We start from the raw sequence: 17167 nt of genomic DNA on the forward strand, positions 1-17167 counted from the left end.
AGAGTCCTTTCACTGGAACAAACAGGCCGAGCCCAATTCCTAAAAAACAACCCCACATACCCCCCCCCACCAAACTTTACACTTGCACAATGCAGACAGACAAGTACAGTTCTACTGGCAACTGCCAAACCCAGACTCGTCTATTGAATTGCCAGACAGTGAAACGTGATTCGTCACTCCAAAAAGCACGTCTGCACTGCACTAGAGTCCAATGGCGGCGTGCTTTACACCACTGCATCCGATGCTTTGCATTGCACATAGTGATGTAAGGCTTGGATGCAGCTGCTCGACCATGGAAACCCATTCCATGAAGCCCTCTATGTATGTTCTTGAGCTAATCTGAAGGCCACATGAAGTTTGGAGGTCTGTAGCTTTGACTCTGCAGAAAGTTGGCGACCTCTGTGCACTATGCGTCTTAGCGGAGGAAATTTCACGACTGGACTTAATGCACAGGTGGCATCCCATCACAGTACCACACTGAACTCCTGACAGAGACCAGTTCTTTCACAAACGTTTGTAGAAGCATTCTGCAATCCCAGGTTCTTTATGTTTTATGTAACCATGGACATGATTAGAACACCTGAATTCAATTATAATATATATTTTTTATATAATTGTCATTATTTTTATTATTGTTTTTGATATTATTTTTATATAAAAGAAATAAGTAACAGCGTGTAATTTTACTTATTTTTACTTATAATACATAATTACATTTAAGGATTTTTATGCATCATTGCACCTGATTGGCCAAAAAAAAACCCGGTTTAGGTTCTGTAGTTGTTCCAGTGTACAAGACAACCCGGGTAACCTGATCAAACGAGGTTCGAGTGGGTGTGCGAATCGTTTCCATCAGCTGCTGTGTGTGTGCTTCTATGTGCGTGCGTCCGCCCGTGCGCGCGCGCGCGCGTGTGTGTGTGTGTGTGTGTGTGAGTGTGTGTGTGCGTGCGTGCGAGTGTTGTGTGGTACCTATGGTGTGTGATATGAAGGCGATGTCCTGCCCTTCCCCGTCGTCTCTGATCGCGGAATCATGATCTGCTGCTGTCTTCCCCGGGACTCTTCCGCCTCGAGCCGAGCGAGGGCGATTGTGAAAGCGTCTCGTTTTTGATCGCCGCCGATCTGCCTGTGCTCCTACTCGTGCTCCGATCGCGGGGGGACTCGCAGCTCTTGTTTCCCGGAGCCTGAAGATCTTTCGCGGTGGCCACTTTTGGTGATGTCAGCTCGGCCGTCACTACTGACCGTCATCGGCTTTCCTCCCGGACACGGCGGAAAGGTAGTAGGAAATATCTCAGTGTCAGTTACAACACAAATCCTCACTACTGTTCGAGCCACTGCAACTATTAAAACAACAGACCCAGCATCTGTTTTGTGCAATATATAGTGTATAGTGAACATTCGTGATCGCTGAGGCGCTTGCTGTACATATCTCTCGAAGATGTATGGAAACGTTACTTAGCTGAACGGAAGAGCAGAGCAGCAGTGTTAGCTAGCCTGCTGCAGTTAGCTAGCGCTCGTGGCTAAGTGGCTAGCTAACGCTTTTCATGCAGTGGAAGCTAATGAGCTGGCGACAAACAAGGCAGACGTCAGGCCGTTTCCATATTACTGTCAAATGGCGCAGAACAAAACGTTACGAACGAACATGGACGGGCATCTTGTCGGTTGTAGGTTATTTTTCACGCTTTTTGTAAATGTCACTTAGTTAAAGCGGGATGGGTCACACTTAGGCAGGAGATTGAAATAAATTGTCTGCTATCAGTGTCACAGGCGAGACGGTCAGAGACAGGGACTGGGGCTAATGCTCGGTGTCATGAGTGTTGACTGAGGTTGTGAGGAAGGAGCAGTGCTGTTTCCTCGCCATGTCGGGAGTAAAAAGTTACTCAGATCTTGTTCTTTTCTGCAAACTTTACTGTTACGTCTCTCCGCCGTGCTGTTGGACGCTAACGCATGCGCAGTAAGGGTTTTTTTCTACAGTATAAACATTAGGATTTCTGCTTATTGGTTCATCATACAGGAAACAACTAAACCTGATCTCTGATCAAACTAAACAAATAAACCTGATTTGCTGTGACTTAGAGCTGAGGTTTTGGTAGTTTATGATAGCAAAGAGTTCCTGTTCGCAATGCAATCACAAAGTTTGAGTGTGTTACTCAGTAAACTGCATTAGTGCCAAAAAGGCCTGGCTTTGGCACTTATGGTTAGGCTTGAACCGGTGATGTGTAATGACTGCGATTATTATTCATCTCAACTGAATATGTAAGAGTAATTCTTGGCAACTTTTTATAAACTTCATGTAGTGTTATATGTGGGGCCTTGTTCATACCTAAAGCACTTCCAGATTGTATTAGAGGGATACTTAGAGGGCTAAAAGTCCATAGCGAGATTATTAAATGATGCTCTGTTCATGACTAGAAAATCTGGGTGCTCTTCGTCAGGGGTCCCCACAGACTGGGTCATGGATCATCGGGTGAACTTTTTCATTTTTATTTTATTTCTATTCCCTTGACTTTCATGGTCTAAACCTTTTTTTTTCATCTTTTCACATTTCCTTCGTATGCATCAATAAATTAAGCTCCCAATGATTCTGCATTATAGTGAGTTGAGTTACATTTTCATTATACATATAATAATTAAATTAATATTGTCATAGAGTATGTATAATAGTAATATTATATGATCATTGTTGTGTTTAGTTATGTTCGTGACACCCAGTTTTGTTAAACTGGTCTGTGTTGCAAAAAACTTTGAGGACCGCAGCTCTATATTGCATTGATATAAGGATTATTGATTCGTGTAGATAGCCTTTGTATGTATCTAAACTAAACATGGTGATCACAAATCCATTTAAAAAAGCTACTGTCTTATTTTCTGTCATAAAAGATAAGTTTAAAAAATGTGCACAGTGTTGTAAACTAAACAGTAGTCATACACATTCCAGGAACTAAATTTCTTTACACTCCATTAAATTAAAACCCATGTACTGTACGTGCTACACACATGACTGCTGACAATGAGCATACAAAGTTTGCAATATACATTATAACAAATATACTATTAAATTATATAACTGTGTAAATGTCCCAGATGGAAAATGCCAGCTGTGTTTATGGTGTTGAATTGTTCTTAAGGATTTCTTAAGAAGAACGGGCTATATGTCAATGACTGGAGCCATATACCATTAAGTAGAACTCGATGCCAATGACGTCAACGGGGATTCCTCTGTCTGGCCCTTTCTTTCACTAGCGCGTATTCCTACAGCTCACTTAAAATATACTTCAAACAGGATGGTGGCTACTGTAGAAAAACTACTTCATACACTTGACCCTGCTTTGGCCTGTGTTTGGATCAATTCCAAAATCAACGATAGTACTATTTAAAACCTTCAAGCATTCAAACATTAGTTTTTAACACACGCTTATGAGAATACAGACAGACGTCTGGACAGAAATCTTAGATTGCCAGAAAATGGGCCTTAAGTTCCTGATCAAGAAGGTGCAAGTAAACAGAACGGGTGCTATCAAAGAAAAACAATATTTCAGATATTTAACCTTGCTGTAAGTTTGACCTTGTTTGGATAAGTTCATTATTAAGACATTGCTACTAAATTTCTTTTTAGTATGGGTATATCCAACATGATATATCCCTGGTCTTAGTGGTAATGATTGAATAACAGAATATGGTTAGGTGACTTCAGCTCACCGATATCATTTGATGGCTTTGTGATTAGTTGATTATTGCTGGCTCCATTTCACAAAACACACTTTGAAAGTTTTCTTTTTAAGTATTTCTTCTTTGACTGTGGTGCTGAGAAATGTTCTCATGCTTGTATTGAGTGTTCCCATGCTTGTATGCAGTGATAGGGTTAAATAACCAGCAAGTGCTGTTCTGTTCGTTGATGGCTTGTCACAATTTACTCTAAGTACTTTTAGTTTCTCTGTCCAAGTATTGTTATTTTACTTGTTCTCCCTGGGGTCTCATTTATCAGATGTGCATATGCATAGTTTTGTGTGAAAACTAAGCAGAGAATGGAATTTGTGTTTCCATGCAGACAATTTATCTAATTTATCAAGGGTTTTTATCTTTGGATACAGGAAGCCCTGGTGGTAGTAAAAGGTAATGGCAGTTGAACTGACTAATCTTTTATCCCATGTACATATATATTGAACATATATGGTGATTTGGGGACATTCCTTTTTGCAAATGTGTGACCACCCACAAGCAGCGCATTTTAGAATATGTGGCATATATCGGCAAGTGTAATAAATGCCAATTTTTTTAAATCAACTGGTAGTTCATGCACACACATTTAGAGCTTGTTCTTTGCACACTTAAAATAAGACTACTGGCCATAAATTAAGGGATAATGTTGATGCAAGCATGTTTCCAGGGAGGATTTTGACTTGATGTCAAATGATGTGGGTTCTTCCACTCTTTACTGTGAGTGGTCCAAACAACTCTTCACACACAGCATCGATGGGTTGCCTCTGCTAGTGCTTCTAGTCCTTCTTTTTACTATTGTGTGTTCCTTAAACTCAGTAAAAATATATACTTCACACAGAAAGGTGACCGTGACCCTGTTTGGAATATTTCCAAAATCAAATCTGTTCAAATGCTGGTTAATTAAATTCAGTATAAAATGTACATTGAACTAATTCCTGAGTTCAGGAATGTGGATTGACTAATGGCAAAGATTATACCTAGCAAAAACTAGCTTCTTGGACTATAAAAACATCTTAATATGACTAATAGAAAAACAAATTCTTCTTCAGGCATTTATCCTTGCTGTGACCCTGACCCTGTTTGGATCAGTTCCAAAACCTAATCTGTATATCTGCTGGTTACCAGGATAATAACACATTTAATTACGTTTCTTTTTATTTGTATAGTATTTGTAACAGTTGACAATGTAAAAATCACATGGAGTGGTTTTCTTATAAATATTGCACACATTCAAACACCTGTTGCTGAGATACCGTGGTAATGAAAATCTCTAATTGACAGACAAATGGAAAAATGGAGTGCCTCCAGAATTTAATGGCAGAGGCATACAAAAAAAACCAGTAGGTGATCCAGCAATACTCTGTCAGCAGGTATGTCAGCTATTAGCTTCCTGTAGGGGAGGGCAGTCACTGGTAAGTGACACATTTTTAAAGGATTTCCTTGTTGCTGACCTTTTACTGGGAATCCAGCAGATGCAGATTGGATATCATATGGTTTCTATTTTCAATGAAGATTTTAGGGAAGAAGATTCATAGGTTGTTCACTCTTCAAGCAACAGAATACAGAATTCCACTTTATAACCGAGTTTAGTTTATAGATTGGGCTGTTTTTCTTTACATTTCTTCCATGATGTCTATCTCATGAAAAAACACATTGCTGAGAGTTTTCTGGTACTTTCTCAGTTTACTAAGAATTGAGATGCTTCTATGATATCTTGAACAGCACCTGCTAATCTTGTAACTTCCAAGTGCTCCCACCTCACACACATACTTTTAATATAAAAATATGCATTGAAATAAAGCATACAGCATTGATATTCTAGCAAGTATGAATGAGAGACAGATGTCAAGTCAAGTAGGCTTTTATTAATATTCCAACCGTATACAGTACCAAACAAAGTGAAACAAGAAAGGATTCACCCAGGACCAAGGTACTACAACATAAATGAACAAAAACAAACTAGGACACTACATAAAGTGCATGTGTATGACATTTAATGCAAAAACAGCATAAGACAGTGATCGTAGAAAACAGTGACACCGCATCACCAAACCAGTGTTAGTGCAAACGAATTGTCCATAAAAAAAGTAAATACATACTGTACATGTAAATGCTGGAATTGTTTTGGCAGCAATTTGTGCAGAACTGATGTGGAGCTTCCGTTCTGTGCTTAAATGTTCTCTACTTTTTTACCTCAGGTTTGTAAAGCCAATTTTACACAAACATGACGAAGAGGATAAAACAGTTTTCAATGCTACTACTTGTGCTTACTGGATATTCATTCTCAACGGTAATCCAAAAACTCTCCAAAGCTATGTTGGAACTTTTGTTTTCAAACTGCAAACTTCCCTTTGTTCAACAAGTTGCACTGTGCTTGCAGCAGCATGTCTTGGAGCTTTCAGTTGCAGATAAACTCCATGGGTCGCATAAGACACTGATGGAAAGTATAAATGAAAACCCCTAAACTGAAAAAGCAGGAAGTCCAGGTAGTACAATGTTTGAATGCACACTGGACAAGGGAACCATTTAAAGTGTGCCCTTTTTAACTTTCTTCTTTCCAATGAAACAGTACCACAGGGTACTGTATCCGAATCTGAGCAATTTGAATGTTAGTGAAGCATTTTTTCATCCAGTGATTAAAATTCCTTAAAGCATCAACCAGGTATGAGAGTTATGAACAACAGCTCATCTTTGATCATGCAGAAGTTTTTTTATTCCTCCCCTATTGTATACATGACAAAACCTTGCCATGGGGAAAAAGCCATCAGACCGCCATACATAATCAAAATGTGATGTTCTATAGTCAGACACTTTTTCCTGTTCAAGATCAATACCTCGTTTCCTGTTATTTTATCAGGCGGTGCTTTGTAGAAAAAAATCATACTGAAATAGTTACTACAAAAGAACCCAAGATGTGCAGAACATACATAGGTGTCTAATGGTTGTAGAATTCCACAGAAGAAACTTTTTAATGTCATTGAACCTGCATGCAGACAATCTGACATTTCACGTGGCATTTGTCTTCATCACTATCTTAGCTACTTCATAAATGGGTTCAGGTGCTTTCATTGTTTGACACTTTTTTCTTAAAATGTGAAATGTTTAAACAAATAAGACTGTCTCCTTGCTATCTAGTGTTGTCATGTGGTCAGATATTTATTATGTTTTCTGGAAGCCATTGCATGATGTGACCATACCAATCATACAGGAAGATTTGTACAAATGTACTAGTGTAGGTTATGACATAATAAATGTACAGTGCATTTGATTTCACTGGTTGTGCACAAGTTCATTTATTCCACAATATTTTTGATCGAAACTTCATTGTAGTGGGTTTTTTGTTTAGTTTTTTTAATAAAACATGGTAGCCAGAAAATCTACTTTTACATGACTCTGATAAGTAATTATCCCACCCTGTCTTGAAATTTTTCCATGATTTTATTTTTTTGCAGGTGAAACCAGATGAAAGTCCACATTTCTTACAGTTAGTGTGAATGAATATGTTCAGTGAAAGTTGGAATTCTTCTTTGGCACATACTTTCTCAGACCGTTTGACCACTGAATACCCTCTTCTTTTATTCAGATAATTTTCAAAAACTGTAGGTCTGATACTTCATGGTGGAGTCTGATGAAACGTCTACGCATGTCTCTGAATAGCCACAGGATATTGTCTGAATGACTTTGACAAGCATGCTGGTGAGATTTGGCCCCCTAAAATTTGTTCCACCTTCGAACGTGACATTCAGCTTCTGCTTGGCACCACTATGCAGTGGTGATGTATAGACCATATACTTCCAGTATATGTGTGTGTTTTTTTTATTTTTTTTATTTTTTATTTTTTTATACTACAATCAGCAAGGAGCTTTGGATTTTTTAAAACTTCTGAGTTTAAGTGCATATTGCACAGTCATCTTTTGATAATCAGGCATTCAGACAGCCCTATTCTTCAAAGATAAGCACAAGCTGTAATATCACAGTGTCTGCTGATTATGAAGCCTTGTCCATTAACTGGGCATCGTCCCTGGATATTTCAAGTCCATCATTCCTTTAGGCTTCTGAAAATAAATCCTGTTTGAGCTTTCATTTATAACATTGCCAGCACTGTTTCTGAATTGTCCATTCACAGTCAATCCCAACACTGTTCTTAGCACAAAGGGTTGATTGTTTTCACATCTAACAATCCACTAGGATTCTATAATTTAGGTTCTAGCTGCAATGGGCCGTCAAACATTTGCATTTAGTTCAGCATGATAAAATCCCTCAAGGTATTGCCAATGTTTAATACTGTCTCAATCTCATACTGCCATGATCTTTGCTTATGTATGAGGGTTCAGATCACATTTTTTTACCATCAGGCTGTATTTATGTCTCGAAACACTAAAACCCATTGAAAATGAACTCCTTTTTAAACCTTCACTCAAGCACTGGTTTGCCCATGGATTTCACAAACAACTATCCTCCACTGTTCTCTTATATAGTCCGTTTCAGATTTGCTTCTAAATTTACAGAATTACCCATTTCATGTATAATAACCGATATTGGGCATAGTGTTGTACAGAATCACCCCCTGATTATTACACTGTGTCAATCTACAGAATCCGCAAACATATTGGTAATTTTATTCAGTGCATGTTACAGCTTTAGTCTCTTTAATAAAAAGAAATAAAAGGCACATCCTTATTCTTGTTGAGTAGGTCTGGGATTAAAGATACCATCAGTCTAAAGCCCTGCAGAAGGTGCTTTATAAAAGTTAAGTTGTGTTAAATTCCACCACATGGCTGTCAGAGACATAGAAGTGGCTTGATGCATGTCTTCCTTAGACACTAAAAGATAATTGATCCAAAGATGTAGGGTTTGCTTTATAGGAAATGGGAACTAGTCCTTTGTTTGTCTTTATGGACAAGCATCATTGTTTTCAGTCTGTAACGGAAAGCAATCTAAGAGTGTGTAGAGAGGGGGTACTATGGTAGACCTTGGGGAAGTTGGAAACAGGTTATGCCGCTGTATTCTGGATTAGATGCAGAGGTTGGATTGTGTGCAGGGGCAGATTTGCCCAGGAGCAAGTGTAGTCTTGACTACAAGACTAAGGAGCCAAACAAGCACCCAAGTGCTTTCTGTGGATTGAAGCCCTCGGATTCATCTAATGTAGAGAAGGAAACAGCATGAGCAGGTCAAGTTAGTTGTGTGATGCAGGAATGACAATTGCTATCCATGGTTACTTAATTCAGTTCAATACATTTTTATTTGTATAGGGCTTTTAACAATGAACATTGTCTCAAAGCAGCTTTACACAGATAATGTGGTGATTAAAAGTAAATATGTTCTTTGTAAGTAAGTTTGTCCCTGATGAGCAACTGTGGCAAGGAAAAACTCCCCGAGATGGCATAAGGAAGAAACCTTGAGAGGAACCAGACTCAAGAGGGAACCCATCCTCATCTGGGTTGCACCGAATGTCCATTTGAAGCAGATATACAATGTTGCGGGGTACAGTGTTGATGATCAGAAGCGAACTGTATTCCTGAGTCAGTGTAGGAGTCACTGTTGACATTAACCACAGTCCAATCCATCCTCAAAGTGCCCGTTCTTACGCTGGATTTTCATGGAACCACCCAAGGCGTTGGTAAAAAACCGTCCCAAGCTGCACAGAGTGGCCTCCAGTCGAAGAGAACACTATCCAGAGGCAGGCCTGGACGATGTGGGAAGATCCACGGAGGGGAGAGGGGCAGGAACAGTGGTCACTGGAGCCGCAGGAGCATGTTTAACTCGACAGAGAGAGAGAGAGAGAGAGAGAGAGAGAGAGAGAGAGAGAGAGAGAGAGAGAGAGAGAGAAGAGGGTGACAGAAAGAGAAGAATATGGATTATTAAGTGTCCTTATTGTTGTATGAAAGTTAATGTCACTGTGCAGTTTGGACTCCGGCAAGACTCGCTATGGCAGCCTAACTAAAAGGGAGAACCAGAAGGTAATACAGACATGAGGGATCTCTGGGATAAGAGACGACCCACCACACCACCGTCAACAAACCTGAGTGAACGTGTGAATGTGAGGGGACGACAGCATACAAATATCCCAGTTCACCAAACACTTAATATCCATGTTCCCTCCAGATCTGAGCCTTTACCTCAGAAAAAAAATCTACTGATCAAAGGCTTGACTAAATAAATAGGTTTTTAACCTCAACTTGAACACTGAGACTGTGTCTGAGTCCCAAACACTGGTTGGAAGGCTGTTTCATAACTGTGGGGCTTTATAAGAGAAAGAACTGCCCCCTGCTGTAGTCTTCATTATTTGAGGAACCAACAGACAGCCTGCACCTTTTGATCTAAGTAGGCGTGGAGGATCATACTGGTACAGAAGTTCACTCAGATACTGCGGTGCGAGACCGTTAAGTGCTTTATACGTCAGTAGTAGTATTTTATAATCAATGCGAGATTTGATTGGGAGCAGTGTAGACTGATTAAAACAGGGGTGATGTGGTTATATTTCCTAGATCTAGTGACTTAAGGCGGTGTGAAGGGACCGATGCTAAAATCTGAGATTTGTCCAGGAAGATCACAAGATCTTTAAATGCGAATGCATCTCCTGGGATGTACAGTAGCTCCATTTTTACTGGAACTAAATTTCAGATGATGAGTTGCCATTCATCATGAGATGTCTACCAGACATGAGATCTATGCAGAAACATAAGTGTTGGCGGAATGTGGATTCCCTCCATGTCATCTGATATGAGCATCCCTCTAGGTAGGAAGAAAACCACTTCCGTGCTGTGTCATGAATTCTAAGACGCATGTAGATGGACTGGAGAGTTTAGCGATTTACTCTGTTCAAGGTTGCTGAAAGGTTAAGGCAGATTAGGACTGACTGTTTGGCTGATCTAGTGCCATGAAGCTACTCAGTAATGGCCACTGGAACAGTTCATGTGAAGTGTGCAGAAGAGAAGTAAAATTGGCCAGTAGTTGCCAATGTCTGAGATATCCAGAGTGGATTTCTTTTCAAGATGGGAATAACCCAAGCTGTCTTGAATGTAGTCAGTACATAACCAGATGCTGTAGAGTGATTGATGATATAAAAAATGAACGGGAGGAGGTCTTGTGAGCTCATCAGGCTGGCGCATCAAGGAAGTGATGGAATCTAACTCGCAGGTGATGGAATTACAAGACAAGGTAATAACAAAGAATGGGGAAGTAATCCTGAGTGTGTTGTGTAAGAGTGACAGACTGGCAGCTGTTTTTCAATCTAAGTATGCACAGTAGCCACTTACATGTGTTTGTAGGTTTTTATTCTAAATATTATAATAAGATAATTATATATTATAAGATTGTGTTCTCAGTAAGGAGTAACATGAAATGTTTATGGAGTAACATGAAATCACCATGGCCACACACACTGTAAACAGTGTGAAATAACACCTCCACTTTAACATTAGTAATAGCAGTATTGCTTTAGTTAATGTACAAATATTGTAGATGGTTGAATATATAACACTGACCATACAACTCGCTGTTTTGGAAAAGCAATCGTCGATGTTAGTTATCAATTTTGTTAAGTAGCTCGCTTGCTGAACTGCTTAATATTGTCCACTGCTGTTGAATGAATGTTTTGAGTTTACTATAGTAGAACAGTTCCAATGGCCATTTAGGTCTTTAACTGCAAAGGTATTGTTAAGGTAGCTTTTTATTAGCTTTACATGCTCTAAAAAAGCAAACAAATGTCTTATTGTTTGTTTTACTTAAACTTTCAAGTGTCAAGAATTGGGACTTGGGAATACGTTATTACAACTTGGGAATTATCATTTACAAGGCAGAATGAACGCAGCAACAGATTTTTGACTAAATGTGGACTGCACATTACAGTGCTGTTGGGATGCTTGATTAGTCCTGTAGTTTTTTGGGATCAGCAAAATGAAGGGGTGCAAAATATCAGTTTACGAATTTGTGCTCCGTGTTCATGAACTGTAACTTGGAATCTTAACTCCATAACTGCTCTTAGACTTAACACCCTGAATAACTGCATGGCTACTGTGGTCATTTGTATAAGTCATAATTAGTTTTGAAATCGTGCAGCATCTTAATGTATATTGTGGACTGTGTGTATGGGAGAGGGGCAGATGGAAGAATGTGTGAAGTATAATTTGACTGCACGTGGCTGCTCTTTGGCCTGTTGGTCTCTTCATTAGCCATCACTGTAAGAGTGATATCCTACTCTTCTATTTATAGCAGCACACAGAGTGTGCAACTTGATCCGGAAGCCTGATAGCTCCAGTATGCCTTTCCAGCACACAAACTTAAAACCATTTAGGCCCCTTATTGTCCATTCTCATTCCAGTCACATTTGGAAACTAACTTGTTTAAGCTTGAGGTTTTGCTGCACAAGAGTTGTGTACGAAATGTGACGCTCTGTACCTGGAATTTTTCTGTGCTCCAAATTGTCTTTTATTTTTACCACAGTGGATTATAATTTAAATGCAGAGTGCAGGAAAGCAAAATGCTTTCTAAATACATAAAAGATGTAGCAAGCACTTAAGGATCCTCTTTGGTTAAACTCACATCTGGAAGGCTATAAGTGAAAAAAATGACAGTTTCTAGCAAGTTACATTTTTAATGTTAGAATGATGCATGGGGATATGATCACAGTGTATCAAATATATTGTGGATAAAAGAATTTACATAAAAAATGAAACAAAGTTAAATCGTTAGATTTAGCACAAAGGTTTTAGGTAAAGATGTATAATAACCTGGTTGCACAAGTGTGGTTACACCACTTAACTAATTTCACCGTTCTTTACAAAAATACTGCAGATCGATCAAATTGCAAGAAGGTCTTCTGTGCACAGCCCCGTTTCAAGTCAAGTCAAAAAGCTTTTATTGTCATTTCAACCATATATAGTTGATGCATTACACAGCGAAATGAAACAACGTTCCTCCTGAACTCTGGTGCTACATACAACAACAATCACAGAAAACACAGGGTTAAGGACTAGTAAATGCAATGCAACACAACACAGGACAGGACAGTGCGAGGCAACACAGGACAGGACAGTGCGAGGCAACACAGGACAGTGTAAAGACAACACAAGACAATTTAATTGGATTTTCTTGGTTTGGATTTGGATACTCCAAAATATTGAGGCATTTCGTTTGTTATTTTTGATTTGTGCTTTGGTTAATTTTTATGTAAAAGGATGGCATTTTTTTTTCATCTCCAAATGTCTAACAGACAACACCTGAGGATTCGAGCCAAAAGAGTTTGGTAGTTGAAGATCTTCATTATTCCCACGATCTTGAGCAGCCAACCCAACTTTTTCACGGCTGACAAGAAGCAGCCCTGTTGCAGGATGCTGCCACCACCATGCTTCGGTGTGGGTGTGGTATTCTTTAAATGAAACAAAAAAACATGGAGTGACTAGAACTTGACAGATGTTCCTGCAGCTCCTTCACTGATGCTGTACGTTTCTCAGCAGCCTTCTTATTAGGTTTCCCTCTTGTCATTCTTCATGTGTTCTAGTTAATTACTGTGGTGTCATCTTTTCTCCACTTGTTGATGATGACCTTCACAGTATTTTGGAAATCCTTGTGTAGACGTCAATACGTTTCTGAGATAAGATACTGTACGTCTTTTGTAATCTATTTGTGTACAACTGATTCAGTAGTTGGGTAAAACAAAAATATTATAATTATTTTTGAACCCTAGTTTATAAATAGTTGTAAAATGTTAGTACATTATTGTCTTGGAGAATGTATGGCAGTAGTGCAGCTTGTGCACTTTAGTCATGTGACTGTAAGTTATTTTATCCTTTGAATGGTTTATTACCTTTGGTCATTGTAGAGGGTGAATCAGGACCAGTCTGCTTTAAACCCTGTAAGTTTATCAGCGTTTTGTCAGCTTCTTCCGACTTCTTGTGTCAAGAATCATCCATATTATTATTCTTATATTTCTCTGGATACCACCAAACACTTCTATATGGGTTTAATTAAAGAAAGAATGTGTGCTTTATACTTTTGATATTTTGGAAAAAGATTCAGCACCTAAGTTGTGTGTGTTCTGGTGTTTCACAGCTAAATGAAACCACAGCTAACAGGAGTTTAATCATTGGAGTTCAACACATATTTGCATATGCATTTGAACGTTTGTGAAGTAACTTCCAATTTCCAATGCCTTAATGACAGCTGATAAAATACAAAATATGCATCAGGATTTCAGTCTGCTAACAAAGAGCTTTCTAATAAGTGCGAAATCTTAGAGCTTGTGATGTGTTACTACAAGGAATTAATGATAAAATGGAAAAATTTGAAAGAATAATGTGATCTAGAGAAGTCTTTTCTTCAGGTTGCCAAAGAACAGGAACAAGTTGATACACGGGAAAAGCCAGGGTTTGTCCCAAGTTTTTAGAGGGCTTAGGTGCTGTCTGGGTTTTAGGGGTGGTGGTTGAAAGTTATTTTGTTGTCTTTATCTAATTAGTGAAGGGAACCTTGCAGCAGTTATTGAACATAAAGTCTATTCATTTGACCAAATAAGATGTTTGAGATTTATTGAAAATATCTGAAAATATCACCAATAATTGTTTCAACCAAAATAAATATATTCACAAATAATAATGAATCATTCACATTATGTTAAGGGAAGATATGCGGTAAGTTTTTATTTTTTTTTTTACAAAAATGAAATATGTAAATGTGTTATTTTGTAGGTAGGCAGGGCAACTTGTACTGCATGACTGTCTAGATGAGGCCTTGCATCACTGTCTGTGCTCGGTTCTCACACTACACTGCAGGAACAGGGGGAGAAAACTATTTCTGTGAGGGACATTCGTGGGAACTGCCGCACAGCTCGCAAATGTTTGGAGAAAAAGCAACCTGGGGCTGTGTTCATACAGAACATTTTTTTGAGCAACCTACACCTATGTTTTACATAAAAATCCTGTGGAGGAGATTGTGTTTCCAGAAACGCCCTGAGCTCCTTTTGTGATGTTCAAAACTGCAATTTGGAACAGCATTTTTTTGTTAGTTAGTTTTGATTTGGATCAGCAGTTTTTATCTTAATACTAATACTAATGCTAAATACTAATGTTTCAGTGCAGTTGAAGTATCGTGACGTATCGACAATTAACTAGTTTTTTCAGGCTCATGTACTTTAGTTTAGTACATGAATATAAATGTATTGTGAAACAGGCTACATTAGTTATAATCAATAGGGTTTTTTTGGTATTGCTATTGTGACTCACCAAGAATTGCCCCTTAACCTTACCTTATCCTTGCTTTTTTGAGTCGATGGTTGGAGTTCCTTTCCCTACTTAACAGTACAGAGAAGTCTGTACTGTTAGTCAGCTGGTCGATTAGCATAGTTTTGATGAGCATAAAATAGGCATCTTTTAAATATCAAGCCCCCTCTGTGTTTATCATCAGTGCATAGAAAGTTAGGCTGGCCAATATGACCAAAAGATCGTGTCGCGATACTAACAAACAATATCTCAGAAAAGTCACACAGTTATTTTATATATAATTTGTTATCGATATTATATCACTCAGCCCTAATAATTCATTCTGATATCTCTCCTAAATGTGCAAGGTACTTTTCAAAAGCACTAAGTTGATACACATAAGCCTTTCCCGAGTAGGAAAAAACCCTGCCAAGTCTTTAACTATTAGTAATTACTGCACGCTCTCAATAAGGTTATGGAATATCTTATAAAATATATATTTTATGTTTTTATATGATGTACATTTTTTCCCCTTTCCTGTACGGAAAATCCCCCTGTTACCGCATCACAGTAATACAAAGAAGGCATTTTGCTTGGTACAAAAAAAAAAAAAAACCAAACAGAAAAGACATGATCCTTCGTGTTTTTTGAATTTATAAATTCTTTTATTCAATTTTGTTTTATTTTAGTATTTAAACTGAACCCAATTTACTGAACTTATCACTAAAAAACTAAAAGAGCTTTATTTCTTTTATACTTTAAACACTTTTCGGGCAATAAGAAAAATATTATTTTTGTCATAAAATGTAAATATTGAGCAAACACATTGAACATAGAAATGGCAATGTGTAATACACAATGGGTAGTTATGCCATTTGAAATGCCCCCAAAAAACCCTCACCACCACTGTTGGTGTCTACTACTCAAACTTACAGTACAGTAAAGTGCCACACAGACCAAGTGTGAGTTAGTGTGGAATTATAATTTTTTTAATTTTTTTCCTTTCAGAGATCATGTTGATTTCAAGGCATAAAAATGTCTGGCTTGTTCAATTTCTGTAAAGAAACAAAAATCTCCAATGCTTAAGCTTACAAAATGTAAGCTGCCATTACAAATTGTTTTAATATGATTGAAAGAGATTAAGAGAAATAATACAAATTAGAATAAACTCTTATAAAACCTATTGGTCTGTAGAAAAATATGTACTTTGTGTACTTGAAGAAATTCCTTTTGGCTAAATGGTACAAGTATTTTATCTCCGATACATTCACAGAAATATAATGTGATTTTAGCTAGTAATTAGAGTTGGCTAGTTGAAGGCCTTAAACTGCCGATCTTACATTCCAAGTGCTTTTTATTTGTCTCTCGCCTTTCTGTGCTTTGGCTGTGGTTTGTTCTTTTTCCTTGGTCTAGTTGGCCATTAGCCCAGAATGTATTGGAAGAGATACAACCCTTGACCCCGCCTTCTCTCAACCCGCCAAAGCAAAGTAAGCTACTACTTCCACGTCCAAGAGAGAGCGGGTACAGAGACAAGGAGAGGGCACTTAACACTGTGTGCTCACACGCTGACTACTGTGGCCATGACAATCTGTGCTGTCCCTGTGCAGATCTCTCTCTCTCTCTCTCTCTCGCTCGCTCGCTCGCTCGCTCGCTCTCTCTCGTTCTCTCTCTTACTCCCGCTCTTTCTCTCTGTCATGGCTCATAAAGGTCACATGATGCTTGCTCTGAGAAATTTTATTCCAAGAAGGGAGCGTAAAGCACACAGACAAATTCACATCCAGCATGCTGCTATATTCAGCAATCCAGGCCATATACTGCACTCACTCTCTCTCTCGTACATTTTTATTTTCATTAATCCAAATCAGAAATACTTATGACTAGTATCTATAAATACTAAAGGTTATGATCCATTTCACAATATGTTCATTTTCAATCTACAATGGAATTTTAGATTTCGCTCGGCCTCCTTTGCATTCTGTTTTCTCTGCCTGCCTTTTGTGTCCTCAATTTTCCAACTTTCTTTGTGTTTTAGCATGAATACTCTGTGTTGCCGGTTGTCAGTGTTGTTAAGATATCACTACACTGTTGCTGTATGTGCCTCTGATTTAAAACCTGCACAGCTATGAAGCTGTCATCTGTGACACTGCGTTTTCTACCCTTTATTTATTTATTTATAATTTTTTTTTTACCTCTCTTTGACTGTCAGGTAGCTCGTTTTCTGCATGACCTTGCTCAGGCCAGTGACAAATTTTGTT

The 17167-nt window shown here is 38.4% G+C and overlaps 1 protein-coding gene across 3 annotated transcripts in view; it reads left to right on the forward strand.

Annotated features, from left to right (window-relative positions):
* Positions 1 to 746: 746 nt before the first annotated feature.
* bcl9l (bcl9 like) overlaps positions 747 to 17167 on the forward strand; it is a 46236-nt gene continuing 29815 nt past the window's right edge. For 2 of the 3 annotated variants that reach the window (XM_083552595.1, XM_083552597.1), the window contains exon 1: positions 747 to 1273. The gene's annotated coding sequence lies outside the window, so the exon portion shown is untranslated. Of the gene's footprint in view, positions 1274 to 16379; positions 16400 to 17167 lie in introns of those variants that run through there. The other variant, XM_083552596.1, reaches the window with a different exon arrangement.

The sequence above is a fragment of the Silurus aristotelis genome (assembly GCF_946808225.1).
Source record: "Silurus aristotelis genome assembly, chromosome: 10".
Classification (NCBI taxonomy): Eukaryota; Metazoa; Chordata; class Actinopteri; order Siluriformes; family Siluridae; genus Silurus; species Silurus aristotelis.